Raw genomic sequence first — 12,154 nt, forward strand, 5'->3', positions numbered from 1 at the left:
ACTGTGAATTGTTCCCACAGCGGCGACTGGTCCGGATGACAAAGTGCTGTGCAAGGATGGCAGTGGCAGAATGGCAGTGCTAACTGGTCGGGGACTATGTAAGTCACCAAGTCTGTTCGCCTAGAAAGCTTGCACATGCGCATAAATCATTATGCGCATGCATATCCCTTGATTCATAGTGAAAGAGAGGGTAGATCATTCAGCGGGGTGGCATTTACCTGCTCGCTAGGCAGCGAATATATGCAGCCTAGCAAGCAGGTCTGAATCAGGCCCAAAGTACACTATTGTTTACATTAAAGTTCTGAACCTTGCTTATCATTCAAACAATAGAATTATTTTGGCACCCAACACAGCAGAGAATTTTCTGAAATGAATGGACTTTACATTCTATGGTTTTCCAGCTGTTGTGAATGTACAAGATACAGCATGGGATGTACCAGCAAAATTGAGATCTGTGCATGGTTCTGTCTTAAAAAATGTGTAAAACTTAATATAAAATAAAAAAATGGCATGGAGTCCCCCCTCCTGAGCATAACCAGCCCCAGGCTCATTGAGTCAGACCTGGTTTCAAAAATACGGGGGACAAAAAGAAACCAACCCCAGACTCCTGGACCGGTCCTGATTCCCAAAATACAGTATGGGGGGGAATAAAAAGAATGTACAAAGAAACACAAACACACACATAGAATAGTATAACTTAAATACATACATTATTTTTCCACCAGTATATATATATATATATATATATATTACCATTCCAGGCTCCAGTGAAGACTCTCCCTTGCATATCATCTGCACAGACAGTGGGGGTGAGCCAGCTCCCCTCGCACTGACCGCAGGCTGTTTGAGCATGGTGCTGATTCCAAAATATGGGGGACCCCCAGTTTTTATTTTATTCCCTGTATTTTTGGAACCAGGACCAGTCCAAGAATCTGGGGCTGGTTTAAGAAATACGCCTTTTGTCCCCCGTATTTTTTAAACAAGGTCCGGCTCAATGTGCCCCGGGCTGGTTATGCTCAGGAGGGGGAACCCCACGCTATGAACTTTTATTTTTATATCTATTTTTATTTTAATTGATGACCCCTTGGAGGTAGCTATTTGGTATTTGTTTATTATTTATTATCTATTGTAATTTTTTATGTGATTTTTTTCTTTATTGCTTTTCATCAATTTATTTGTTGTCATGTAATTTTGTGTTTTCAATACATTTGCTTCATTTTAATTGTTTCCAAATGTATCACTAAGCACCCCACATTCATCTTATATTTCTATAGGGCCTTATGAATGATTGTTGCTTTTCAAAAAAAAAGTATAAAGATCAACCAGCACACTTGCCCCCTATTACATATGCTCCCATACATGTCATTCAGCCTCCCCATGTCACCCAGCCTCCCCTTCTGTGTCAGCCACCCCCTCTGTGACTAGTCTCTCAGCCTACCTTTATCTTAACATCCCCCTCTGTGTCTGTCAGTAGTGGTGTAACTAGAAATGTTGTGTTCCCCTGCCAAAAAAGTTTCTTTCAACCCCCATACATTAATTATATTTTTATATCTACATGCTCATGCAAAGGGTTTCTTGCTTGTTGTCAGGGGTTACATGCTTATTGCCAGTGTTTACATGCTCATTGCCAGGGGTTTATTGCTCATTGCCAGGGGCTACATGCTTGTTGCCAAAGGTTTACATGCTTATTGCCAGGGGGTTTCTTGCTTGTTGCCAGGGGTTTCTTGATTGTTGACAATGGGTTACATGCTTGTTTCCAGTGGTTACATTCTCATTGCCAGGGTTTTTTTGCTAATTGACAGGGTGTTTCTTGCTCATTGCCAGGGGTTTCTTGAGTGTTGCCAATCGGTTACTTGCTCCTGCCAGGAGGTTACTGGTTGTTGCCAGGGGATTAGTGGTCACAGCACACGAACACTCCAGCACTTACGCGTAGCACTGTATACCCGGTGCTCCCCTGGCAGATGCTGGAGGTCCTGTAGGGCCTCTAACATTGTCTCCTCCAAGCAGCAATTTTAGAGGGCCTTTTAAGCAGATTTCATTCAGATGGCCAGGCGGCTTGGAATCTGCAGAGTTCCTGTGCTGTCGCAGTGCTGGCTACCTCCGCCACCACTTGGGCTGTGTTCGCATAAATACACCAATGTCTCTCAGCGTAAATCCTTCTGTGTCATCCTCCCTCCCTATGTCTATAAGTCTATTTGTGTCTCAGCATTTCCCTCTGTGTCAGCTTTCCTCCCCTGTGTCTCTCAGTCTCCTCCCATGTCTTTCAGCATCCCCTTCTGTGTTAGCCTCTTTCTCCCCTTTGTTTCAGCATCCCCATGTCTTCCATCCTCCCTCCCTGTGTCAGCTCCCCTTCATCTCTCTCAGCATCCCACAATTCTCTCTCATGTCTCTTATCCACCTCCCAGTAAGAACTCACTCCCCTTCCGCGGACACCCACGTCCTGTGGTTTTGACCACTTCATATTACGGCACATGCACAGAAATGCTGAGTCATAGCAAGAGTACTGAGGTACACTGGGACCCAGCACCTGCCGGCTACTGCCAGTAAATACAGGCTTCTTTTAGCTTTAAATTTTTTTTTAACTGATTGACACGGGGGGAAGGAGGGGACATGCCAAGGTTCCCCCCATAAATCTGCCACTGCCTCCATTTGTGTTATATTTTATTTTGCATTAAAGTTCATCAGTTTCTGACAATATATCTGAATCAGTTAAGATTAAATATATATGTATATATTTTCTGCTTAAATCTCTTATATAATTTGAGGTATTGATAGTCTTTGCTCTGTAATAGTCATGTGTTTTTTTCATTGCTTCAAATATTAAATATGTGGAAGAAGAAACAGGCTATGACATTTATGTCATAAGCAATTATTGTGGATTGGTTCAATTTTATAGAAAACATTCAAGGAAGCAGCATCATCCTGGATCTACATCCGTAAGAACCACTTGTTCAAAAGTATAACTGCTTGATAACCTAAGACATTTATACATTACACATTTGATAATTTGTACGTTTAATGTATTGAAATCATCAAATACTTCACCATATTTCATTTTGGCTGTGATATTTTTCAAGGTCATCTCGGTTTAGGAAGTATAGCAAGCACATCTGTATTGTTTCAGTTTTCCTGAGGTCAGTAGTCTGCCCCCTTGTACTGCTCATGGGGAAGAACACATCGATCACACAAATAATTCAGAGTATCTGATTACAGAAAATCTATTTCATTCAAAATATAAAACTATTCTATTCATTGCTAAACTGATTTATTTTTCAATAAAGGCATATATTTAATTATACAGCACATAAATATTGGACATATGGAAACGATGAATGCAGTGGATTAATGTATTTTGATTATTTAATAATATTTTTTTATAAAGCTGTATGTGATCACATTAAGGGCCTTATTTTATTTTGATCGCTCGTTCGCAGAGGGGAACAATGTTTTCCTTATGCGCAGGCGCATTTCTGCGAACGTGCAGTTAAATTTGAATGACTTATTTTGTTTTTGTGCAAGGTAAATAATTGCTGCTTTATTTTTACACTGCAATTTAGATTTTAGTTTGAACACACCCCACCCAAATCAAAGTCTCTCTGCACGATTATATTTACCCCACCTGCAGTTTTGCCCATTTGAAAAAGATTTTGCATTTATGATCAAGTCTGAATCCGGCCCATATTTTTAAGGTATTTTCGCTGGTTTAGAGCTCAACTGTGCACTGGCTTTTAAATGTTGAGGTACTGTAGTCACCAAGCACAGTTCATCACAGAAATGTTTTATATATTTTCTAACATGTTTCTTCCTTGACCAAACACCACTTTGTCACACTCTGGGGTTTTGAAGGGACTGGCAAATGGGGAGTAGCTTTAGAGGAGATGGGGGATGGATGGCGGAAGCTTGGTGGATGGATGAAATGCTTTCTCATGTACCGGAGTACAGGATAAACAGAGGAGAATTTGAGTAAGGTTTACAAGGTTTAATAATAAAGTCTTGCAATACAGTCAGTGAACAAACTTCAATGAATCGACAAGCAACAGATACTGGAAACGCAATGTATACAAGCAACAGTGATAACAGTAGCAGGTCGTATATCGGTAGATAGACTGTTGCACAGGACTTGGATATAACTGTGAAGAGTTTGCAGATAGCTTGTGGAATACACTGAGACCTTGCAGATGACTGTGAAAGACTTGTAACTGACTGCGGAATATACTGTGGACTGGGAGTCAACTGCAAAAAACTTGGAGATGATTTTTGAAGGCTTTGTAGACAACAGTAAAGAGTTTGTAAATGATTGGAAGACCTTGGAGACGAGTGTAAATAACTTGGAGATTGTCAGGTCCCGTCGCGGCCGCGCCGCCTGCAGAGCATCGCGCCGTGCAGTTTACTTACCTATGAAGGCGCTCCTGTCCCGGCATCGTCTCCCTGGCTCTCCGTCGGTCCCCGTCGCCTCAGTCACATCCAGGGTTGGGGGTGATCCCCTCGGGGGTCCGGCTAGGTCCGTGGCCGGCTCCCGGGATGGGCGCCGCCATCTTGGTTGTGGCGAGGTAATCTAGGGGCTGGGTCTGATATAACCTCCCATGGAGGTTGGGCTCATGACGTCACAGTCTGGGGGAATAAAAGGCAGGTCTGCCTAATCCCCAGTGCTGCTGCTACTTCTGACTCAGGTCAGTCCTTGCCTGACAGCGAGTGTGCTCTGTTGGATTGCCTTGTATCCTGAGGGATCCGTCAGCTCCTGAGTGCATCTTCAAGTTTCGTTATATCACCAAGTGTGTTCCTGAGTTCCGTTATTCTGCCAAGTGAGCATCCTAAGTTTCGTTATACCACCAAGTGTGTTCCTGAGTTCCGTTATTCTGCCAAGTGAGCATCCTAAGTTTCGTTATACCACCAAGTGTGTTCCTGAGTTCCGTAATCATCTGTCCAAGTTCCGGAGGCATACGCAAAGCCCCTTGGAAGCTTCCGTCAGAGGGCCGCGACCTGCTGGGTGGACGCAGCGAAGTCCAAATCTCCTTGCGGGGATCCCTGGTGAAAACCGCCACTCAGTTAGACTCCGCGCCTCTGCCTGGGAGTCACTCCAAATTCCAAGGGGACTTCTTGCATGAGACGTCAGTATATCAAACCTGCCATCCTCTCGCCTCCCCTTGCTTCCGTGTCGAGGCCTTCTGCCGCCGTGGATCCACAACAACCCGGCGTAACAGTTAGCAGCAGCCACATGATCCCACAGTGGGGGCTGACTTCAACACGGAGTTATTACAAAGGATCGTGGCCCGTCTAGAGGGCCTAGAGGTTTCGCAAGGGCAACTTACCCAAGGTCTTCAAGATATTGCCCACCGTCAGGAGGTAATGCAGGCTTCTGTCTCCCGTGAGGTCCCTGTTCCGCCTACTCCAGAACCGGTTCGACTGGTGAGCCTGTCAACACCTTCCCCCGGACATTTACATCTGTCTGCGCCCAGTAAATTTGATGGGACCCCTAAATTGTGTAGAGGGTTACTCAACCAATTTGATGTACAGTTTTCTCTGCTGGCTTCCAGTTTTCCCACCAATAAATCCAGGGTAGCCTACATCGTGTCCCTCTTGTCGGGTGCAGCTCTGGATTGGGTCTCTCCCCTTTTGGAGAGGAATGATCCACTCCTGTCGAATTATGAGGAGTTCTTAATCCAATTTCGAAGAATTTTCGATGAGCCAGGTCGTTCTACCTCGGCGGCCCAAGAAATCATGCGCCTGAGGCAGGGAAATCGCTCAGTTGCACAGTACGTCGTCCAGTTTCAGACTTTAGCTTCAGAAGTCGCCTGGAACGAAGAAGCATTGGTATCCGCTTTCTGGAGCGGTCTTTCTGATAGATTGAAAGATGACCTGGTATCTCGGGACCTGCCTGCCAAACTGGAGGACCTCATCTCCCTCTGTAATAAGATCGACATGAGGTACAGAGAACGTCAGGTGGAGAAATCTAGAGGAGATCGCTACAGAGGTCCTCTTCCTCCGCTACTTCAAGCATCAACCCCACCTCCATCTGACGAACCCATGCAAATAAACCGAGCCCGGCTCACACCCCAAGAGCGTCAACGACGTTTCCAAGAAAGACTATGTCTGTATTGCGGAGATTCCGGGCATCAAGTCGCCCAGTGTTCTCTTCGACCCAATCCGGTAGTCCAAGGCAAGAATAGAGAGGTAAGATTGGGACAACTCTCTACCTCCTCTGTATTATCTGACTCCGTTATTCAAGTCCAACTTTGTTTCACAGGTCAGACGTTGATGACCCAGGCTCTCCTAGACTCCGGAGCTGCGGGGAATTTTATTTCGTCTTCTTTTGTTGAGTTGTACTCTGTACCCATTAAAGATATTACAAACCCAGTGCGTCTGACTGCTGTCGATGGGAGTTACATTCCTCATGGTCTAATTCTATCCTGCACGACACCCTTATCTCTGAGCATTGGGGCCTTACACCAGGAGGAAATAGAATTTTTGGTGATCCCTCGAGCCACGTCTCCAGTGGTCCTAGGTCTTCCCTGGTTTCAGAGACACAATCCTCAAATTGATTGGCCCACGATGCAGATAATGGCCTGGGGGTCGTCATGCATTAGTAACTGCCTGGCTAAAGTGACTCCTCTGAGATCCTCAGAAACCGATAAGAGGTCCCGGATCCCGCATTCCTATTTGTCCTTTGCTGATGTCTTTAGCAAACAAGCAGCGGATGTTCTTCCACCACACCGCGAATGGGATTGTCCCATTGAATTACTTCCTGGCAAGATGCCTCCACGGGGTCGAATCTACCCTCTATCAATTCCCGAGACACAAGCTATGAGTGATTACATTTCCGAGAACTTACAGAAAGGGTTCATTCGACCTTCTTCCTCCCCGGCCGGTGCAGGGTTTTTCTTCGTCAAGAAGAAGGATGGGACTTTAAGACCCTGCATCGATTATCGAGGCCTAAATGAAGTTACGATCAAAAACAAGTATCCGTTACCTTTGATCCCAGAATTATTTGATCGGATTAAAGGGGCGGTTATCTTCTCCAAGCTGGACTTAAGAGGGGCCTATAATCTCATCCGTATACGTAAAGGAGACGAGTGGAAAACGGCCTTTAATACCAGGGATGGCCACTACGAGTACTTGGTCATGCCATTTGGTCTAAGCAACGCCCCCGCAGTTTTCCAAAACTTTGTCAATGAAATCTTTCGAGATCTGCTATATCAGTCAGTCGTGGTCTACCTGGACGATATTCTTATTTTTTCAAAAGACTTAGCGACTCATCGGGTGCAAGTGAAGGAGGTCCTTCAACGTCTCCGTAAAAATCGCCTATACTGTAAACTCAAGAAGTGCATCTTTGAACAAGCCTCCGTCCCCTTTTTAGGTTACATCATTTCAGGACAAGGTTTGCAGATGGACCCGGAGAAGGTTCAGGCCATTCAGCATTGGTCCCAACCTACTACACTTCGGGCGGTACAACGTTTTTTAGGGTTCGCCAATTATTATCGGAAGTTCATTCGAGGGTTCTCCACCATCGTGGCACCCATCACGGCTCTGACGAAGAAATCCGCCAATCCTGCAGTATGGTCTCTTGAAGCATTGTCCGCCTTTCAGCAACTGAAACAAGCCTTCACTTCCGCCCCTGTTCTCCATCAGCCAGATCTCTCTAGACCATTCATACTGGAAGTAGACGCTTCCTCCGAGGCCGTTGGGGCAATCCTGTCCCAAATATATGAAGATGGTGTCACTCATCCTTGTGGATTCTTCTCTCGGAAATTCTCACCAGCAGAGAGAAATTACGCTATAGGGGAGCAAGAACTTTTGGCCATCAAGCTGGCGCTTGAGGAATGGCGGTATCTCCTAGAGGGGGCACAATTTCCAATCCAAATCTTTACAGACCATAAAAATTTGCTATATCTCAGGAATGCCCAATGTCTAAACCCACGACTGGCAAGATGGGCAATGTTTTTCACTCGCTTTGATTTCAAGTTATGCTTCCGCCCAGGATCTCAGAACGTCAAAGCCGATGCGTTGTCTCGTTCTTGCTCTTCTGACTCGGATGAAAAACAACCCTATCCTATCTTGGATCCTTCAGCTTTTGCTGCCACCAGGATAATCAGTATTCCCCGAGGCAAGACCTATGTGAATCCAAAATTTCGCAAGAGATTATTACAGTGGGCCCACTCTTCTAAGTTTTCTGGACATCCAGGGGCAAGAAAGATGTTAGAATTTCTGCAAAGGAAATATTGGTGGTCTTCTATGAGGTCAGACGTCCACAGTTTTGTTTCCTCCTGTTCAGTATGTGCCCAACATAAATCACCTCGCCAGTCTCCAGCAGGGAAACTCCTGCCGCTTCCTATACCATCAAGACCTTGGTCCCACATATCGATGGATTTCATCACAGACCTACCCTCTGCCAATGGGTACGACACAATATGGGTAGTGGTCGACCGATTTTCTAAGATGGCCCATTTTATTCCGTTAAAGGGTCTCCCAAGTGCTCCAACATTGGCTCGTCTCTTCATCGCTCAAGTATTCCGGTTACATGGATTGCCATCAGAAATCATTTCGGATCGGGGTGTACAGTTTGTGGCCCGTTTCTGGAGATCTCTGTGCTCAGCCTTCCAAATTACCCTGAACTTTTCAACTGCATATCACCCTCAGACAAATGGGCAAACTGAGAGGGTAAACCAGGACTTGCAAAAATTTATCCGACTCTACCTTTCCTCATCCCAAGATAACTGGCTAGAGTTATTACCCTGGGCAGAGTTTGCCCATAATAACACCTATCATTCTTCCAGTCAAACCACACCTTTCTTCGCGGTGTATGGACGTCACCCTCGTGTACCAGACTTTGCCAAACTCCCTGGTACTGAACTACCAGCAGTCCAGTCATCAGTTAAGTTCTTTTCAAATATCTGGAAGAATGTCCAGAAGGCATTACAGCAAGCCTCCAGTAGATACAAAATCATCGCTGATCGGAGAAGAAGTGCTGCCCCACTCTATAAAGTAGGTGACCGAGTGTGGCTTTCAACCCGGCACATGCGTTTCAAAGTACCGTCTATGAAATTGGCTCCACGGTACATCGGCCCTTATGCAATTCTGAAGGTGATCAACCCAGTCGCCGTTCGTCTAAAACTCCCGTCTTCTTTACGGATCTCAGATACATTCCATGTCTCCCTCTTAAAACCTTTAGTCCTCAACCAGTTTCAGAAAAAAACACAGAGGAATTCTAATGTGAGAGTCGAGCGTGATGTCGAATTTGAAGTAAAACAGATTCTTGAAGCCAGACGACGACAAGGAAAATTACAATTCCTGGTGGACTGGAAAGGATACGGTCCAGAAGAAAGGACCTGGATCGATTCCTCTAATGTACATGCTCCTCGACTGGTTGAAAAATTCTGGAAGAACAACCCCGATAAGTGTCCAGGGTCCACTCCTAAGTACTGTCAGGTCCCGTCGCGGCCGCGCCGCCTGCAGAGCATCGCGCCGTGCAGTTTACTTACCTATGAAGGCGCTCCTGTCCCGGCATCGTCTCCCTGGCTCTCCGTCGGTCCCCGTCGCCTCAGTCACATCCAGGGTTGGGGGTGATCCCCTCGGGGGTCCGGCTAGGTCCGTGGCCGGCTCCCGGGATGGGCGCCGCCATCTTGGTTGTGGCGAGGTAATCTAGGGGCTGGGTCTGATATAACCTCCCATGGAGGTTGGGCTCATGACGTCACAGTCTGGGGGAATAAAAGGCAGGTCTGCCTAATCCCCAGTGCTGCTGCTACTTCTGACTCAGGTCAGTCCTTGCCTGACAGCCAGTGTGCTCTGTTGGATTGCCTTGTATCCTGAGGGATCCGTCAGCTCCTGAGTGCATCTTCAAGTTTCGTTATATCACCAAGTGTGTTCCTGAGTTCCGTTATTCTGCCAAGTGAGCATCCTAAGTTTCGTTATACCACCAAGTGTGTTCCTGAGTTCCGTTATTCTGCCAAGTGAGCATCCTAAGTTTCGTTATACCACCAAGTGTGTTCCTGAGTTCCGTTTTTCTGCCAAGTGAGCATCCTAAGTTTCGTTATACCACCAAGTGTGTTCCTGAGTTCCGTAATCATCTGTCCAAGTTCCGGAGGCATACGCAAAGCCCCTTGGAAGCTTCCGTCAGAGGGCCTCGACCTGCTGGGTGGACGCAGCGAAGTCCAAATCTCCTTGCGGGGATCCCTGGTGAAAACCGCCACTCAGTTAGACTCCGCGCCTCTGCCTGGGAGTCACTCCAAATTCCAAGGGGACTTCTTGCATGAGACGTCAGTATATCAAACCTGCCATCCTCTCGCCTCCCCTTGCTTCCGTGTCGAGGCCTTCTGCCGCCGTGGATCCATAACAACCCGGCGTAACAGAGATGATTGAGGGATTTGGGGAGGCCACTGTAAAGAAGTTGTGAGTGATTGTGAAGACCTTGGAGATGACTGTAAAGAACTTGGAGATGACTGTGAGGAGTATTGGAGACCACTGTAAAGAAGTTGTAGATAGTAGAAAAGACCTTGGAGATGACTGTGAAGAACTTGGAGACAACTGTGCACAATTTGGAAACAACTGTGAAGAACTTGGAGACAACTGTGAAGATCTTGGAAACAACTGTGAAGAACTTGGAGACGACTGTGAAGCACAGAGAAGCTATCCCAACAGGAGAGAGGTGAGTCCCCTGCAGCATGCTGATGGATCACTGTGGCACTGGTTACCTTTAAGGAACACCGGGCAGGAGCAACAGCAGGTTGGACAAGAACAACTGTGGAGCACAAAGTCAGAGAACCACTCTCCAGGAGGTAGACTGTAGCACTGGCAGGGAGACATGGGTCATAACCCTTTTATCAGGGAAAGAAACCTTGGTCTCCAACATGACCGCTTTCATACTGGAGACACCACGAAGAACCAGGCACACCTCCTCTCACAGCTACAGACACGCAGCAGGTCTGCTCCTCCACAGCATGTGCTACATGGCCTCTGTTGCCTTGTCCCGCTACCCCGGATCCTGCATCCTGTGTGCTCCTTCTCCCCAGTGTCCCAATCACACCATGTGGCCCACAGGGCAGACAGCACAACCCCCACCTGTGGTAAGCCTCTGCGCGCTGTCACACTGTTTTCTATTTTGACATCTAATAATTGCTTTGTTTCCAAATCATGAACACACATCTGCACTTTTGCTCAGAAAATAGTCCAGTAACATAGATACAGTACAAGACAGGAACTGAAATGAACAAACTATGTAGAGTATAACCTTGTGATGTAAGGCATACAATGAGGTGGTCAGTGTAAGCTTGTCTTCTGAAAAAAAAAAAACATTTTACATATGTAAGTTAATATAATAAACAGACCAAGAGATATAATTTACAAAAATGGCAATTTTGGCCTAATGCATGCGCATGAAATTAAAAACATATCATTTAATGACAATTCTGGATTTTTTTTCACACTGTTATTGGAAGTCTTGTGTTCATGACAATGACCATTTGTTGACTTGGCCTTGAGCCTGGGTGTGTACTTTTTCTTTGCTTTCCAAATATAGGACAGATTAATGAATGGAAACAAAAAACATCCAAGCCAGGTTTACTAGTGTGATCATTTGTGAGAAACATGTGTCCAGTACAAGCCCTGAATGTTTACCCTCTGCATAGAAAATACTTTCTGTTCATTTTTATGTTGTTGCTATAAAGAAACTCCAGTTTCATAAAAATCTATATTTATGATCATTGTCATTTTTTGCAAATGTAAGGTTTATACCTTGCTGTTTTAATTTGCCATTTTTTTAGACGCAATCCATACTTGTTGTGCTATATTTTTATTGATCTGTTGATGCTGGGTAAATAGTGGGAATATCAAATGGAAGCTGTTTAATCCAATTAGAAATATCCAAATGGATACAAAGGTGATTTTTGGGATAAATTAGTGCACTTCCGAGCAGCTTAACCTGTACAGTAGGTGTATCACCACACACACCACACATAAAGCAAAGAGAAAAAATACTGACAGTTTTTCATGTGCTGCTTAAATGTGTGAATTCCAATTTCACTCCATCCTATGCATCATTGATGATTGGTCCTGTGACATAAAAAGAGAAACAGCAATATAGTGTGATACCGTAAATAAAGAATAATTCACCAATATGGCTATTTAAGGTAGGAATCGTACCCTGTATAATTGTCCACTTAAC

Source organism: Crinia signifera, chromosome 1 (genome assembly GCF_055691185.1).
Source record: "Crinia signifera chromosome 1, ASM5569118v1, whole genome shotgun sequence".
In the NCBI taxonomy this organism is placed as follows: domain Eukaryota; kingdom Metazoa; phylum Chordata; class Amphibia; order Anura; family Myobatrachidae; genus Crinia; species Crinia signifera.